A 17,096-nucleotide genomic window follows, 5' to 3' on the forward strand; every position below is an offset into this window, starting at 1 on the left:
GGGATTTACAGAATGGTGGTTTTCTACTACTGTCATTAAAATAATTATTAGATAGCATTCTTCTATAAAGAACTTTCTTCTTTCAATTGCAGATGAGCTACTCTTCCTCTTCCTAAACAAACAAACATGACAAAATAGATGCTTAGTTCTTTTCCTCTACTTGTATAATTTTACAGCTGGACGTGGTGGCTCACGCCTGTAATCCCAGCATTTTGGGAGGCTGAGGCAAGAGGATCATTTGAGGTCAGGAGTTCAAGACCAGCCTGGCCAACATGGTGAAACTCCATCTCTACTAAAAATACAAAAAAAATTTGCTGGTCGTGGTAATGGGCACCTATAATCCCAGCTACTCAGGAGGCTGAGGCATGAGAATCTCTTGAACCCAAGAGGCAGAGATTTCAGTGAGCCAAGATTGCACCATTGGACTCTAGCCTAGGCAACAGAGCGAGACTCAGTCGCAAAAAAAAAAAAAAAAAAAAACAAGAACAAACAAACAAAAATTACAACAAAGTTCTAGTGTAATAATAAACTCCAGTGTGGCCAAATGTGTCTCTTTCTCTCTTTCTCAGTGTACTATGGTCTCAAAGATTTTTTTTTTTATAACAACTTGTATTTATTATGTTTTTTGATGCCAAAGTCACTCCAGTTTGACTGGTGCTTCCCCTACCAAACTTGCTCCAGCGTCCTTTTGATATGCTGGTGTTAGCCCTTTGGGTCCAACAAGACATCCAGGCTCTTTTTGTATACTGTCTGCCTCAGAACTAGAACCACTATTCTTTCAACAAGACCTGGTTCCAATTAGTAGGGAGAAATATTTATAAAACAACATGTGGGTGCAAGGTATGTTCATTACTACCAGGAGTCATTGCTTCTAGATTTTTCAGTGTATAGAAATAGTAAAAATACATGAAAAATTATGAGCACATATTAATATTTCGAATTATGTTTAAAATGATCATATTTTTGATGCCTATGATTTTATGTTTGTATCTCTTTTTCCCTAAACTTGAAGTCATGGCTTCTAGTGTTTGTATATTTGCTTGTTTGTTTTATCCAAAATATATAAAATAGTTTAAAAATCATTTACAACTGTTAATACATTCAATTAAACCAATGAGTAAAGTTAGAATATTTTTTATTTCTTTGTTGTCCTTAGAATAAGTTTCATGGAAGATGAAAAGTTAGTGCACAGTGTGCCGATGTCATCTGGAGCCTTTCTTTTCTCTGGGTGGTTGTGTTGTCAATCTGACATGTTATTGGGGTTGTATGGTCCAGTTTGTTTTAACTTTAGAAATTATTATTGTTTGCTTTAATTTGTTGCATATCCTCTAATTAAATGACAAGCTGTATAAAGAATGATACTCATAAGAACCTCAAGTGTATACTAATCCCCCCCAACCCCCACCCACTAGAGAAAATAATTATACTGGCTTTGGCTTGTCATTCCAATGCTTCTTTATGCAAATCTGTGTACACACTCTATTTTCCTGTCTCACATAACAGTTAGTGATCTTTCTCCTGTGTTCCGTTCTTGTGTTCTGAAATCTCATTTTGTTGCTGTCAGAGTGGAAACCTTAGGCACAGACGAAGAGTGAGGACCCTGGAACTGGACAGCGAGGCTTGAGTCTTGCTTTACTGTCTGCCAGCTGTGATTCCCAACCTCTCTGTGCCTCCATTTCCTTACCTGTAAAATGGGAACATAATAATATCTACCTCATGAGGTTGTGTTGATTAAGTGAGTTGGTTTTTTAAAGTGTTTAGAACTGGCATATAGTTAATACTCAATATTCTGAGCCAGTATTATTATCCTAAGGTAATGGTTCTCAACCAGTGAGAGAGAGACTGGATTTTGACCTCAAGAGGACACTAGGCAACCTCTGCAGACATTTCTGACTCTCACCCCTGGAGGGGGAGTGCTGTGGCACTGAATAGATAGAGGCCAGGGGTGCAACTCAACAGCTCACAAAATGCAGGACAGCCACCCCACAATCAAGAATTCTCTGGTTCAAAATATCAATAGTGCTCATATTTGAATAATAACAAACTAAATCATTTTTACAAATTACAAAAGTGAATGAAAAACAACAATTCTAATAACTAAGTACAGGCTTTTTTCTGCTTTATAAAATTTTAACTCACTAAAATAATCACTCTATAAAAGCATAATGATTCCTTTTCCTGACTCATGTGTTCATCTATATTAAAGAAGATAATGTAACCCCCTTCTCTCTGAAAATAGTTACTCATAATATCCCTTGTGTTTCTCAGACTAGACTGACTTGAAACTATTCTAAATACTTCCTCTATTAAACATATAATTCATTTAGAAAATATTTCTTCTTAGTAGAAGAGTAACTTTGAAAACAGGCTGGTTGCACAGAACTCTCTTCAGTTAAAGAGAAGAGAGGTGGTTATAGAATGGAGAACAGGAAAGGGAACTTTGTCATTTGTTCAGAAAGCTACAAGCATATTTTCATGAAACCAAATTACTTAGTCAAAAGGCTGATATAGTTTGGCTGTGTTCCCACCCAAATCTCACCTCGAATTGTAATCCCTATAATCCCCAGGTGTTGAGGGAGGAACTTGGTGGGAGGTGATTGGATGATGAGGGCAGTTTCCCGCATGCTGTTCTCATGATAGTGGGTGAGTTCTCACCAGAGCTGATGGTTTTATAAGGCAGTTTTCCCTACACTTGCTTGTACTCTTCTTTCCTGCTGCCATGTGAAGAAAGACGTGTTTGCTCCCCCTTTACCTTCCATCATGATTGTAAGTTTCCTGAGGCCTCCTCAGCAATGTTGAACTGTGAATTAATTAAACTCTTTTCTTTAAAAATTACCCAGCCTTGGGCAGTTCTTTATAGCAGTGTGAAAATGGACTAATGCAAAGGCCTACAATGAAAGAGTGGAGTTATGATTCAATTATATAGAAATAGGCAAGAAGACAATAACTTCTCACATACCACAGTTTATTGTTCATTATTTTTAAAAATTCAATTCAGATTTCTAATGTTTATAATTCTGTTGTTCTACATGTCCTGAGGATTAGAGAATAATAAAATGCTGATAGATATATAAAAGACCTATTTTAAAAGCATTTAGGATTAATAAAATGGGTAATGATGATCTAATAGTGTAACAGCACTAGGACTCAAATTTCTAAGTAAATGAAGACTTTTTTGATGACCTCACGCCACCATGATACAGTTTTTGCATTCACTGGGAGAGAACCATCCACTTGTTATTTCTATTCATGAAGTTCTATGTTATAGTTGGCAGAGCTACAATTTTGGAACCAGTCCTGTGTTCAAGAGTGAGGCCTTCTAGACACCAGTGGCACAGCCTTGAACCAGTTATAAAAACTACTTTAAACTCTATTGTCTTCATGTGTAATATGGAGAAGAGTGCAACTAAATCCCTTACTGCATGAAGCAACAATATGAGCAAAACACCTAGCCCTGACAAATGCATGTAATTGGTGCTGAAATTAATGCTAGTCTCTTACCTACAGCAAAATATTAATATGCTGTGATTGTGGTTTATTGTACATAGACTCAAATATGTTACACCCCGTTTCAGGCATCCCCGGATCAACAGAGGGATGACTATGCAGGAATGGGGATATGGCCCAGCCTGTGACCAGAGGGAAAGGCATGCACGGAGTTCCATGAGCATCTCATACTTCACATGGCTCATTATAAAAGACTATATGCACATGGGGTACAGTGTACACTGCTCAGGTGATGGGTGCACCAAAATCTGGGAAATCACCAATAAAGAACTAATCCACGTAACCAAACACTACTGTTTCCTGAAAACCTATTGAAATAAACAGTTTAAAAAAGAATAAAAGATAATACAGGTAAGGGGAAAAAATGCAAAGCAAGTGTTGGATTTGAGTTTGCATAACTGGTTAGTATGGGACTAGGTATACTATTTCTTAAATTTCTGTTATGGTTTTGTGACAACCGAATGGAATGATTTTGTTGTTGTTGTTGTTGTTGTTTTTGAGACAGAGCCTAATTCTGTCGCCCAGGCTTCAGTGCAGTGCCACCATCTCAGCTCACTGCAATCTCCACCTCCCGTGTTCAAGCAATTCTCCTGCCTCAGCCTCCTGAGTAGCTGAGATTACAGGTGCACATCACCATGCCTGGCTAATTTTTGTGTTTTTAGTAGAGACGGGGTTTCACCCTGAATGGAATGATCTTATATTTACTTTTAAAAAGTCTCATGCTTGGCCGGGAGCAGTGGCTCACACCTGTAATCCCAGCACTTTAGGAGGCCAAGGCAGGTGGATCACTAGGTCAGGAGATCCGGACCAGCCTGGCTAACACGGTGAAACCCCATCTCTATTAAAAATACAAAAAAAAAAAAAATTAGCCTGATGTGGTGGCAGGCGCCTGTAGTCCCAGCTACTCAGGAGGCTGAGGCAGGAGAATGGCATGAACCTGGGAGGCGGAGCTTGCAGTGAGCTGAGATCATGCCACTGCACTCCAGCCTGGGCGACAAAGCGAGACTCCATGTCAAAATAAGAAAAAAGTCTCATGCTGTATATTTAATCAGAGAAGACCTCTTCCAACACTATTTCCATGGTCTGGAATACCTCAGGAGGTGTCCCTGAGCTAAGAGTGTCTCATGGACTTGGAAGACATCACAGCAAAGCCACATGGGGAAGACTCCATCGTTACCATCAAATGAAGTTACATTACAATGACATCTGAAACACCCTTCTGTTCTCTAGTGCATGTGTTTTTGAAACCATTCCTGAAGGAACATGGCCCTCTCCCAGCGGTAGAAAGGTGGTGCTGTGAGCCCATCCTGGAGGCTATCACTGGTGTCCCCGTACTAGTATTATTTTTCTCCATGACTTTTGTTCTGTGAAGTACTATATGCTTGCCTATGTTTTCCCTGTCCTGTTTTCCTATGGGGTTCTGGGTTCTTTGTTGGCACTGGAAAGGTCTCAGCTTCCTCTACAACCTTCAGGAGGTGCCTGGCCAATATTTTTCAAGACCTATGTGTTTAGTAAAACATTTTGTCTCCCTAATTTAAAAGACATTCTTATTTATGGTAGTTCATTTCACTTCCCAATGAAGGGAAACATTGTCTGAGGCAGGTAAGTAGGTGGGAATTTTACTCAAGGTACATTTCTCTGGGTACCTGCAGAACCTACCCCACAGCCTCCTGCAGGACAGCTAGCACACTGTCCTGCACCTATCAGCTGCTCCATAAATATTTGCTGGTTTAGTTTGATCCCCCAGTAAATATATATTCAAGGCTAGAATAATTTATATGCACTAATATGAACAGAGCCCTTTGTCAGAAAAATAAATTCAGGGAAAATGAAAATAAACATAAAGGAGACAGATTTTAACCAGAGATTTTAAAGTGCACAGTAGGTAGTAATCTGTCGTCATCATCATTGCCATGCCATTTCTCTGGAGGTCAAGAGGGGCTTACAAAAACAAATAATATGAGTCTCCCATCCAGTTCAAAGCTCTGGACGAAATAGTCAAGACCGAGAATCTAGGCAGCGTGCCAGTGCTGCTAGGTGAACTTCAACTTTCTTGTAAAAACTGCACACACAGAAAGGCAGCAAATAACTCAATGCCACTTATAAATTTTGCACTCAGCAGCTCAATCAAGAGTTTTAATTAATGCCTCCATAATGCTCCCATAGAAGAGAGCATCCACCTACCACCTCAGTATTTACTCCACAGTGCTTGGGTGTAGAGAGTGAACTAAATGTGTGTTAGTTACTTTAAGCTGCATTATAGGGAAAGCTACTTCTCTCATCTTGAATCAACATACAGGTGACCATTTGCTAGTACAGGGTTATAATCTGAAAAACCACACTCCAGAATGTCCATTGCATGGGAAGATTTCATTTATTCCAGTCATCAACACCAGACAGTTTGCTAATTTAGGTGCTAAATCTCAAAATGTTTTCTCCACTTTGGTGAAGTTAGGGCCATGTTAATCACCATAATTAATGTTGGTAATGAGCTCTCAGTAGAATCGCCTCTACTGAAAAAATCACCTCTAGCCATGTTACACAGTCCTATCACCTCAAAAGCTACTCTCACATTTTAATTCTTCCTTTTGGAGCCTTCTCAAAAGGTTAACAATGGCTGCATCACTTTCTTTCTGAATCAGGGCCTCCCTCTCTTGGGTCATCTTCTATTTCATCTCTATTCATCTAATATAATGTGGCCTAGTCAATACTCTCAAACACTTCATTGAACTACTTTGCAGAAATATTTTGAGAAGTACACACAATGTCCACACAGTATTTAGGAAAATGTAGATGTTATGTTTACATTAATAAAATTAAGAATATTCAAGGCACATGAACTGAAAATATTTTGGAAACATGTTCTACTCTTGCATAAGCAAGGAGTGAGAATCCTATGGTTTTCACTGTTAAAAATGGTGTCTGAGTCTTAATCCCTAAAGAGATTTACATTTAGCTATTGGACCAAAGGAGTTTTGATTGCCTGGCGCTAATTCTCAAGGTAACAGAAATTGCTTCCAGGATATAGTGACTTCTACCATGAGTCAACATTTCATGTAAAATGTGGTTAAGGAACTTCAAAAAGTAAAGAGCTGGGCTTCATCAAGCCTAGGGGATATACTGTATCAACCACTTGGGCCTTATTTTCTTCACAATCTCATAGTGAGATTATCTGAGAGCAGCTAATCTTCACTAAAAGGATAAATTTTGGAGGGTTTCCTAATGAGAAAGTAAGAGTTAGCAGAACAAGTTGGTGTAGACAAGTTGCTAGCCTCACTGTGAGCTGGAATCAGTAGGAGAGCTTCAAAGAGACAGATCATTTTAGGATAGACCTTAAAGAATAATTAGGACACAGCTAATCAGAAATAAATGGTGAAGACATTCTAGATAAAGGGAAAAGAATCATGATCAGACTTACTTAGCAGAGTCAAGGGTGCATATAAGAATCTCCCAGATGATAAGGTTGAAAACATGGGTTGAGCCCCCGATTGCAGAAAGCCACAAGTGAAGGGATGCATAGTATTATATTTTATATTGCTTTGATGTATACATATCTGTGATAATGTATACACAGTGCACACATTTTTCTATGGAAGATGGAGCTCCACCGAAGTTGCTTGCAAAGCAGTTCAGGGAAGTGTAATGGAGCCACTGATCTGGCTACACTCAGTAGGATGGGAGGAGTGGAGGGAGAAGGTGACAGAGCCAGTGGAATTACCCTGGAAGAAGGAAGTAGTAAGACAATCTTCATGGGAAGTCTATCAGAGGAAGAACAGGAGTGTGATAAGCTTTAGGAGGCAAGACCTTGTCAAGTGGTGTGTGGTGGTGTTCTTTCTTGACAGTTGTGACCTGAGGAACAGGCAGTTACCCCAGCAGGAATAAAAATATCCAACAAATAGAAAAATAAACATCAATTGAACTGAAAATAAATGGTAACAGATATAATGGATAAGTTTTTGAAATGGGAAAATGGGGATGTAGAGGAAAATCTAGAGAGGAAATCGGTTTGGTGAGAGAAAATGAGAAGTGAGAATTTAGGGCCAAACTAAACTTAACTCATGATGACTGAAAATGTCCAGCTGGCATTTTCCAACTGCTGAGCTCAACTATGTGATTTATTGGTCAAAATTCAGGGTAGATTTGAGAATCTCTAATGTGTAGATGATAGCTTAAGTCTTGGAAATTTCTGTGGCTTCGAAAGGAGTTAGTGTTGTGGACAAAGGGAAATGTTCTCCCATAGACTGAGATCTGGGGCCTGAGAAGTGAAGCAAAGAAGGAGATGGTGAGGGGAGAGGGAAGCCAGAAGCAGATGTAGGGGAAAGGTGGAGGCCAGCCCATCCCCTGTGATCAGAGAGATTTCGGGGAATGTTACTACCACTAAGCTGTGTGCGTGTGCTTGTGTTTTAAAATCACCCAGTGATAGCTCACCAACCTAACCTTTACCCCAAGTACCACTCATTAGACATTGACTTCCTTATATGCTGCCAAGTTATGCTATAATCATCTCACCTATGCTCGTGATTTTTTTTTTGAGACAGAATTTCTCTCTTGTTGCCTAGGCCAGAGTGCAATGGTGCGATCTCAGCTCACTGCAACCTCCGCCTCCCAGGTTCAAGTGATTCTCCTGCCTCAGCCTCTTAAGTATCTGCGATTACAGGCCCCTGCCACCATGCCTGGCTAATTTTTGTATTTTTAGTAGAGACAGGGTTTCACCATGTTGGCCAGGATGATCTTGAACTCCTGACCTCAGGTGATACACCGACCTCTGTCTCTCAAAGTGCTGGGATTACAGGGGTGAGCCACCATGCCAGCCCCCTCTTGATTTTTAAAACAACAGTCACAATAAACAACAAAACACAGGTTTAGGGGCATTTTGCCCGAGGGAGTGGTTGCATATGTGGATTCCACGGAGTTGATGAGACAGGTCCTCCTTATTTTAAGGGGTGAAGGTGGGCCCTGTTGAGCCAATTCAGAAACCTGGCTGGCTGAACATTGCTTTTTGTGTTTTCATTCTCAGACTATGCAGAACACACATCCCCGACACAGGAGGTGTGGGGTGGATGAGAAGGAATGCGAAAGTACCTTGGGCTCTTGGAGAACTCTGTGATAAGAAAACTCAAAGAAAAAGAGAGCATCAACCACTTCAGACTACAAACAAGGTAAAAATGTGGTTGCTCCTGCTTATTATTGAGAGCATATTGACAACTACAGATTGCATTTTTAGTGAAAGCAATTGATGTAGAAGCAGTTTTTCAAGGTCAAGGCAGAAAATAAGAAAGACTTATTTGAAGAAATTTGACAGTGGAAGGAGGTTGAGATAGTGCGACCCAGCAACAGTGTGACCCTCACTGTTGAACACCAAAGGCCTGAGCATATTTGCAGAGATAGGGCAGGATAAATCAGGTATGCAACCCAAAATGTGTTATGGGCATCTCATACTCTGCTCTCCCACCCATCCCATGTCTTTCTAAAGCATAAACCTGGCCACACAGGGCTGCAGGTGAACCCCAGCGTGATCCCATTATCTAAGAATCAAGTCCAAGGAAATCTCTGAGTGACCCTAACCCCCCTCCCAGCCCGATGCATCCTCCGACCCAGACTCCCATGTCCAGTGCAGGGACAACACAAGCACACCCACTAGGGGAGAGGCCCACTCCCGTTCTTGGTCTATTTGTCCATCACTCTCAGCTAGACTGTCCCCTCCCCCACTCCAGGGAGAATCACATCCACACCAGCACCTTCCAGGGCCATCTTACTGGATGTCCTCCCGGTTCCTCTCCCTCCACATCCATTCCCAGGCCTGTGCTCACTTGGCCTCTGCAGCCCTCCTGGATGACACTCATGTATTTCTGTGAAGCTGTTTCTGAGCTTGGTTTTGGAGACACTCTGGGTGTGGACTCAGCTGAGGTCTCATAGACTCAGAGCCACAGCAACCTGTCCTTCACCCAGAGCCTTCAAGAAACAGGCCCCTCCTGTGCATCACTGGCCACTCGCCCTGCCAGAAAGAAAGGTCAGATAGTATCCCAAATGTATGCCCCCTTCAGCCTCCAAAAGCCTCCGGGTTGCAGATTCCCAACTGGGCAAGCCCTCCTTTCATTGGAACCACCAGGGCCTTCTTTGCACTGACCCTGGATTCCCTACAGCCCTGTCCTAGGCAGTGCTCATCTATATCTCAATCCTGCCTTGGGTTTCTGAGCTTATTCTTGTCTTGTCTTTAATACTATGAGATAATAAGTGCTTTAAACACCTTTGTTAAATAAATGAATTCAGCAATGCCCCAGTCTCATGGCAAGCTATGCTAAAGAAAACTTGTTAGATTCTGATAATAATAATAAAAAATAACAATGATAATAATAACAAATAACAATGATAATAATAACAAATAACAATAAAGCTTACAAAAAAAATTTATTATGCCAGTCACTGTTCTCAGTGCTCTAAGTTGATTAACATATTTGATCCTCATCACAATTCTGTGAGTTAGGGACTATTTTCCTCCCCATTTTACCAATGAAGAAATCGAGTCAAAGAGAGAGAGACAGGGTAGTAAGTTGAGCAGTTCCACACAGCTTATGAGGAGCCCAGGGGAGTTTGGACCCAGTCTGCACACTCATTCTGGCTCCAGATAAGGTCAAAATTGAATTTTGTGGATCCATTTAAGAGATTCATCATGAAAAGTGACATATACTCTCCTGACATAGAAACTGTGGGATGTTAATCATTTTGTGTCTATTGGGCACGTTATTATAACGTTTGGTTTACCTCCACTCAAACTCAAGTGTTTAACCAGCCCAAGAGCATTCCATAAGTAGGTGGCAGATAAACTCTCTTATGCTGGGGAAATGGCTCCAAGAAGATTCGTTCTAATTCTATTTTATCATGTACTTAGTTTATAATGAAACAAATTGAAAGAAAAAAATGGGAATATTGTTCCGATAACGTAAGCTGTATTCATGATCAGAATGCTCTTGTATGAGTTAAATGTATCTCCATTGCAGGACTTTCTAGGGAGATATAAAAAATGAAATAAAAGAGGAAAGAGGATGCAGGAGTTTACTCAGTGACAACCTACAAAGAGGTCAGCCAATCCAGGCAGGGATGATGCCTCTCTCCTCTCTCTGTGTTTCCAAGCGTAAACACAGGGAAACCGGCAATTCTTTCCACCACGCCTCTGCCTCTGTTTTCCTGCTTAATTAATCCCTTTACACCATCAAAAATGGCTTCTGCCTTTTAAGAGGCTATGACATTTTTGATGTTTTCAAAAGGCAACTGGCCCTAGCGCTCTACCCTATCCACCCTATCCACCCTATCCACTTCTGTCTTAATAAAAATAACTAAAGCCTAAGCCAAGTAGGAGTTACAGACATAGAGCAAAGGAGCCTGGAGAAAGAGCTGCAAATGTGTCTGCTCTGTTACAGTGAGGGAAGAGTCAGGAACACAGGTGTGAAATGGCTGATTTCAGTTTAACTCTGACACCTATGAAGACCAGGACTAAAATCAGTCTAAGGAACATGTTTTCCAGAGGCCGCCAAGTGAAAAGAGGGACGTTCATTCTACTTTTAACTTCTCTGTTAGTTATAAAGAAGATGAACTTGGGCTGCAAAACATCCCACTACTTATTTAAGTGTTTTTGATTAGAAACACCCTTTTTTATTTCAGACCTCTCCTTTGGCAGAATTCATTTGATGATTTTGATCAATTTTTGCTCTGGAGTCACAAGTTTCACACAATGAATTACTATTAATTCTTCTTTCACTTTCAGTTTGGTAAACCAGTAGTCTGTAGTATATTCACTTAATGGTCAGGACATGTTCTGAGAAATGTGTCCTTAGGCGATTTTCTCATTGTGCAAGCATCACAGAGTGCATGCACACAAACCTAGATTGTCTAGCTTGCTACATACCTAGGCTATGTGGTCTAGCCTACTGCTCCTAGGCTACAAACCTGCACAACATATGACTGTACTGAATGCTATAGGCAATTGTAAAACAATGCTAAGTACCTATGTATCTAAACATATCTAAACTTACAAAAGGTCCAGTAAGAATGTGGTCTGACAATCTTTTCTTCTTTCTTTTTTTTTTTTCTTTTTTTGAGACAGAGTCTCACTCTGTTTCCCATGCTGGAGTGCTATGGTATGATCTTGGCTCACTGCAACCTCCACCTCCAGGATTCAAGTGATTCTCCTGCTTCAGCCTCCTGAGTAGCTGGAATTGCAGGTGCACGCCATCATGCCCAGCTGATTTTTGTATTTTTAGTAGAGATATGGTTTCTCCATGTTGGTCAGGCTGGTCTTGAACTCCTGACCTTGTGATCCACCCGCCTCACCCTCCCAAAGTGCTGGGATTACAGTCATGAGTCACTGCACCCAGCCTGTGGTCTGATAATCTTACCGGACAGCTCTGATATATGAGGTCCCTCCTTATGTGACACATGACTGCATTGACACTGATGACGGCAGCTTAGGTTTACTAGGCCTGAATCCAGGGTGGCTGGCTCAGTTTTCATGGCTGAATTGACCCGATGATTCGTTTGCAATTCAATGAAGAAAAGTTAACCTCTCAGCCTTTCTCCTCAGGCTGTCCTGAGGCAGCCCTTCAGAAGTTCACCACATGGAGAAGCAGCAGCAGGGATTTCTCCTTTAAACACATTCATCTCCTATTTTGGGTTAATGCCCTCAGTCTTCTCCGACCTGAAGTACATTTTTCCAAGCAGCAATCACTGTAAGATTCTGAGAAAGATGCTTTCTGTCTTTGCTGAGTTTCCAAAAGGCAGCTGTTCTTTGAACATGGAGTCTGATGGAACCCTCTCACCCCAAAGTAACACCTGCCTCCTCTCACCTCCTCCTCCTCCTGTCAGAACCGCACCCTCCAGAGTGCAAGCTGCAGCATGGTGGAGGTGGTGCTGTGGGCACAGTAATTGCTGCAGGCCAGACCCCCACCTCCCCACAGGTGGAAAGCTCATCAGTCCCAAGTGCCCAAACCCCCTTCATTTGAGTTGTTGTTTGTTTTTTTTTATTTTGATTTTTAAATAAATGCTGATTTATTGTCACACTCAAATTGCCTGTCAACTTAGCAACTTCAGTTTTAAATCATTGTTTCTGCCTACCAATCTAGAAGCAATTGATAAATGCAAGAATATTCTGGAAACAATCAACCTAACAATTATTGTGCTGTCTTTGCTTTCAATTATCTAAAGGAAAACATCCCATGATATCAAAAATTAAGATGTCCTGTGAGTTTTCACTGCATTCTCTACTGAAAGCTCATTTTGAAAGTGTCTAGGCTGATCAAAGTTCTGCATGCATTCCCATTAAGAATCTGTGTTATCAAGGTTAGATAAATTAGATATCATTTTCCTTAACTGCTCAGCTTTACAAACTATTTATAAAACAAACACCAGGCATCTATCTAATATCAGAAATTATATGAAGAGATTTCCACACTTGGGTTGCCAGAACAAGCCAGAGAAAACATTATTTGAGAATAGTGGCATCCCATAGAAAACTCCCAAAATCATCCACTCTAAAAAAAATTTCCTGTACTCATATTTTGTGAGTATGTCACAAAAAGAATATTCTACTTTTATTGGCATCATTGGTTTCCTATATTTTCTAGAAACCTATCCCTGTAATTCATCCTATCATTTCTTTTTTCCAAATTCATAGCAACATCCTCATTAAGTGTACTAATTGTACTGTGACATACAGTTGGCAGAACTGTGTGATTTTAGGAGAACGGTAGACTGATTCTTAGATAAAAATGGTTCAAAATTTCTGTAATTCTGGGGCTTTCAAAGTTGTTGAGAATCATCTTATCCATGGTTGTCATTCAGCAGGCAAGAACCCAAGGTGTGGAGAAGTGGCCGTTTCAGACCCCCAAGTAGGGAATTGTGGGGCCCAGGAGGCCTAGAACTCATGAGTATTCAGAGTCACATGTGTGTTACCCAGGGGACATAGAAGAAATATGACAAGGCTAAGGTACTGTAGTGTGTGTGTGTCCACAGAGAGAAGGCAAGCAGGGGCCATGTGGAGGGAGCTTCCCATGGAGTGGCAATTGCTCCCCCAAGAGCTCCTGCAGAAAATGCGGGACAGTCAGCATTCTGGGTTGAAATGCCGGTATTCTGGGTTGAAATGCCGGTATTCTGGGTTGAATTGTCAGAGTTCTGGGTTGAATTGTCAGAGTTCTGGGTTGAATTGTCAGTGATCTGGATAGAATTTTTAATGTTCTTCATTGAGTTGTGTTCTCCTCAGATGTATTTGTTAAAGTCCTAACCCCCCAATGCCTCCGAATGTTTTCTTATTTGGAGATAGTATTTTTAGATAGGTATCAAGTTAAAATGAGGTCATCTGGGCAGGCCCTAATCAGATATGACTGTTTTTTTATAGGAGGGGAAAATCTGGACACAGACACATGCAGAGGGGGGACCATGTGAGGAGACATAGGGAGAAGACAGCCAAGGAGAGGGGCCTGGAACAGAGCGTTCAATCATAGCCCTCAGAGGGAACCAGCCCTGCTGACACCTTGATCCTGGACTTCCAGCCTCCTGAGCTGCTGGAACTGCTGAGCCCAATTGTGGTGGTTTGTTATAATGGCCCTAGCAAACTAACACAGCTCGGTTAAAAGGCTATTTGCTATGGGATAAGAATGAAAAATAGGAAAGGAGAAATTGTAGAGAGCCTTGCCTTTTAATATAATACACATCATCATCCTCTACATGTTAGCGGGCCATAGAAGGTTACTCAGCAGGGCTGTAAGTGCTTGAACATGCATTAAAATATATCTATATCTACATATCTCTATCTATCTAACATACATATATCTATCTAATATACATGTAATATATGTACATTATATATTGTATATTAATATATGTGTATATAATACATATATAATATCTACATATTATACATGTAATATGCATATACATATTATATGTAATGTGTGTGTGTGCGTGTGTGTATCTATATACTCTCCTTCAGCAATATAGAGCTGACTTTAAAAGGTGTACACTCAAGACAGGCAGTCCTTCAAAATTAAAGCAATATTTCAGGCAATTAATATAGAAGGAGGAGGAACAGGTGAGATTCTGGAAGAAGGAGCTCAACAAGGGATACCTAGGTGTCTGGAGTGAGCAACTCAGCAGGGGGACTAGCCACTGGAATAGACATAAAGAGAAGTTACAAATAGAGTAGAAAGAGGGAGCCGGAGGAAGCAGACAGAGCCCAGGTGTGCAAGCCTTGGGTTTCAGATGCTAAGCTATGGTGCTTCCAGGCCTGGAGAAGATGAAGACAACAGAGATGTCGATGGGAGTTAATAGCAGATTGGTAGTTGTGAGGCCATGACATTAAGAGAGTTGATCCAGGGACAGAACTTGGAGGCTGGTTAAGAGGAAACCAGATACATCCCCTGGGGAAGTGAGCTGAAGGCAGAGAATGAGGAGTCAGTCCAGGAAGCAGATGCAGTCATGGAGGGAAGACAAGGATAGAGAACAAGGCCAGGCACTGAACCTTTGAATAACTTTCCTCTTTAGAAACTTGCCAGTGACTGGCATCATTTATTCACCTATTTGTGCAAAACTCAAGCAGCAAACATGGAAGTATGCATTGAAGTCCAGGAAATGATTAAATTCTGTTAGCTTTCTTAGCTCATTAGTTTCTCCTAGATGGGTCCAGATGTATCGGGGTCTTTCCAGTCATCGACTTTCCAAATTTATTTTTTTCATCTTCAGAGTATCTGAAAGCTCTCTTATTGACATAGTTTAGTGTAGTTTAGCAAATATACAAACCATTCTACAGACTCAGGGTAGGTTTATTTACAGACTCTTGAAGGGTTTGGAAATTCATATCAGCCATAAACATTGATATGTTGGTGATGGTGAAACAGATGATTGCTTTTTATTGTTGTAATAAACATTTTTGAAGTAATTGTCTTTCTATAAAAAGTAAATACACTCATAACTATGAAAAAACAGTGATATTTGAATGTGGCTTTAAATAAGTGTATTATAAAATTTATATTTTATGTGCTATTTTCATCATGTAGGTTATACAGAAACTATGATTTCACTGTTTCAGTTATTTCCCTAGTTTTATTTTTATTCCCTGTAAAGCTGGTATTTCAAGTCTTGAGGGACAAAAAAAAATACTTGTTAAAATAGAGCTGTCTGGTCCCACCCTGCCTTATTGAATCAGGATTCTTGAGAGAGAGGGGATAGGCATCTCTATTTGTAATTAGCTCTCTTAGATACCTTCTATTTACCACAATGTTTGAGAATATTGGCTTTTAGAGATAAAAATATGGCCTGGAAAAATAGTAAAACTATGACACCATAGCTTTCACATGACCTGTCTCCATTGCAGAAGGATAGACACTCACTACTTTTCCCAAATTTGAGAATTGTGGCCATGAAGAAATGCAGTGCTCGTGGAGCTTGCTGAAGCTGACAGCTTTCACATAATAGATGGCTTTTCTAAGTGCATGACAAGCATGGGTGCCTCTGAGCGGACACATGGGCCACAAGTAAAATAAGATAATAGAATAGTCCATTCAGGGCATCTGAGCTCTGAAATGAGAATAAGAATCAGATTAACGGCAGCCACAGGCACCGGCCTTTTTTGAGGTGGCCCCGTGTTCTGGGGCCTACATCATCCCGTGGATGTCCATACATGGCTCATGGTGGACTCTCCGAGGGAGTTCTCGGGTCCCTGTACGCTCCCCAGACCCCAGCTCCTGCTACAGGCTGTGGTCTGTGCATCACTGTGGAACACCCTGACTCTGGGCCTCTCCTCACTCTGCATGCTCACATTGGCTCTTTCTGTCTCTGTGTAACCATCTGTCAGACATTGGTCTAGAAAGCCTCATCCAGACGGCTCCCAGTTTACCTGCTCCCTAGAATAGGGCTATTCGCAAATATTCTCCCTGCCAGTGTGTCTATTAGGTACTTTGTTGTTTCCCCAATCTCCAGGCATCTTTATTCTTCATCTGTATTCCTCCTTTCATTTTATGAAGTTTCTTATCACTTGTCTAGAAAAGAGTAAGAAGAAACTGGAAAGTCAGAAATAATCACATCTTTCCTACTCCCAGGTGAATTTTCACAATGGTTAGGAGAGGAGGCACAGCCCCGCTGGAACACTCAGTCATCCAAGGTTGTTCTTAATCCTATAATTGGCAGTCACACCTTACACAGGTGCAAACTTTCTCTTCTGCAATCAATGCAAAGTGTATTTGGAAAGAATTCTCTCCACATCTTCCAAAGGCACAGGGACAATCAATGCCCTTCAGTCTTAGGTGCTAAGCAAGCGCATGTCACCGACTATGGAAGACTCAGTCTCATGACAGTGGGGACAGAACATGACTGCACGGCTGTCACCCCCACCTCCGTCTGGTGCATATGGATGTCACATCCATGCCTCTGATGGGCCTGATAAGCATGAGTGTGTTTTACTGGTGAGTGGGATGATGAAACTCATCACACAGAAGTTTACCCTGTCTGAATGTGTAATTGAAAATAATTTTGGAGAAAAAGACCACATAAACAAATGTTTTCCACTGATAGCGAAAGAAGTAAATGTGTCTGGAAATGTTAGA

Source organism: Pongo abelii, chromosome 4 (genome assembly GCF_028885655.2).
Source record: "Pongo abelii isolate AG06213 chromosome 4, NHGRI_mPonAbe1-v2.0_pri, whole genome shotgun sequence".
NCBI lineage: Eukaryota > Metazoa > Chordata > Mammalia > Primates > Hominidae > Pongo > Pongo abelii.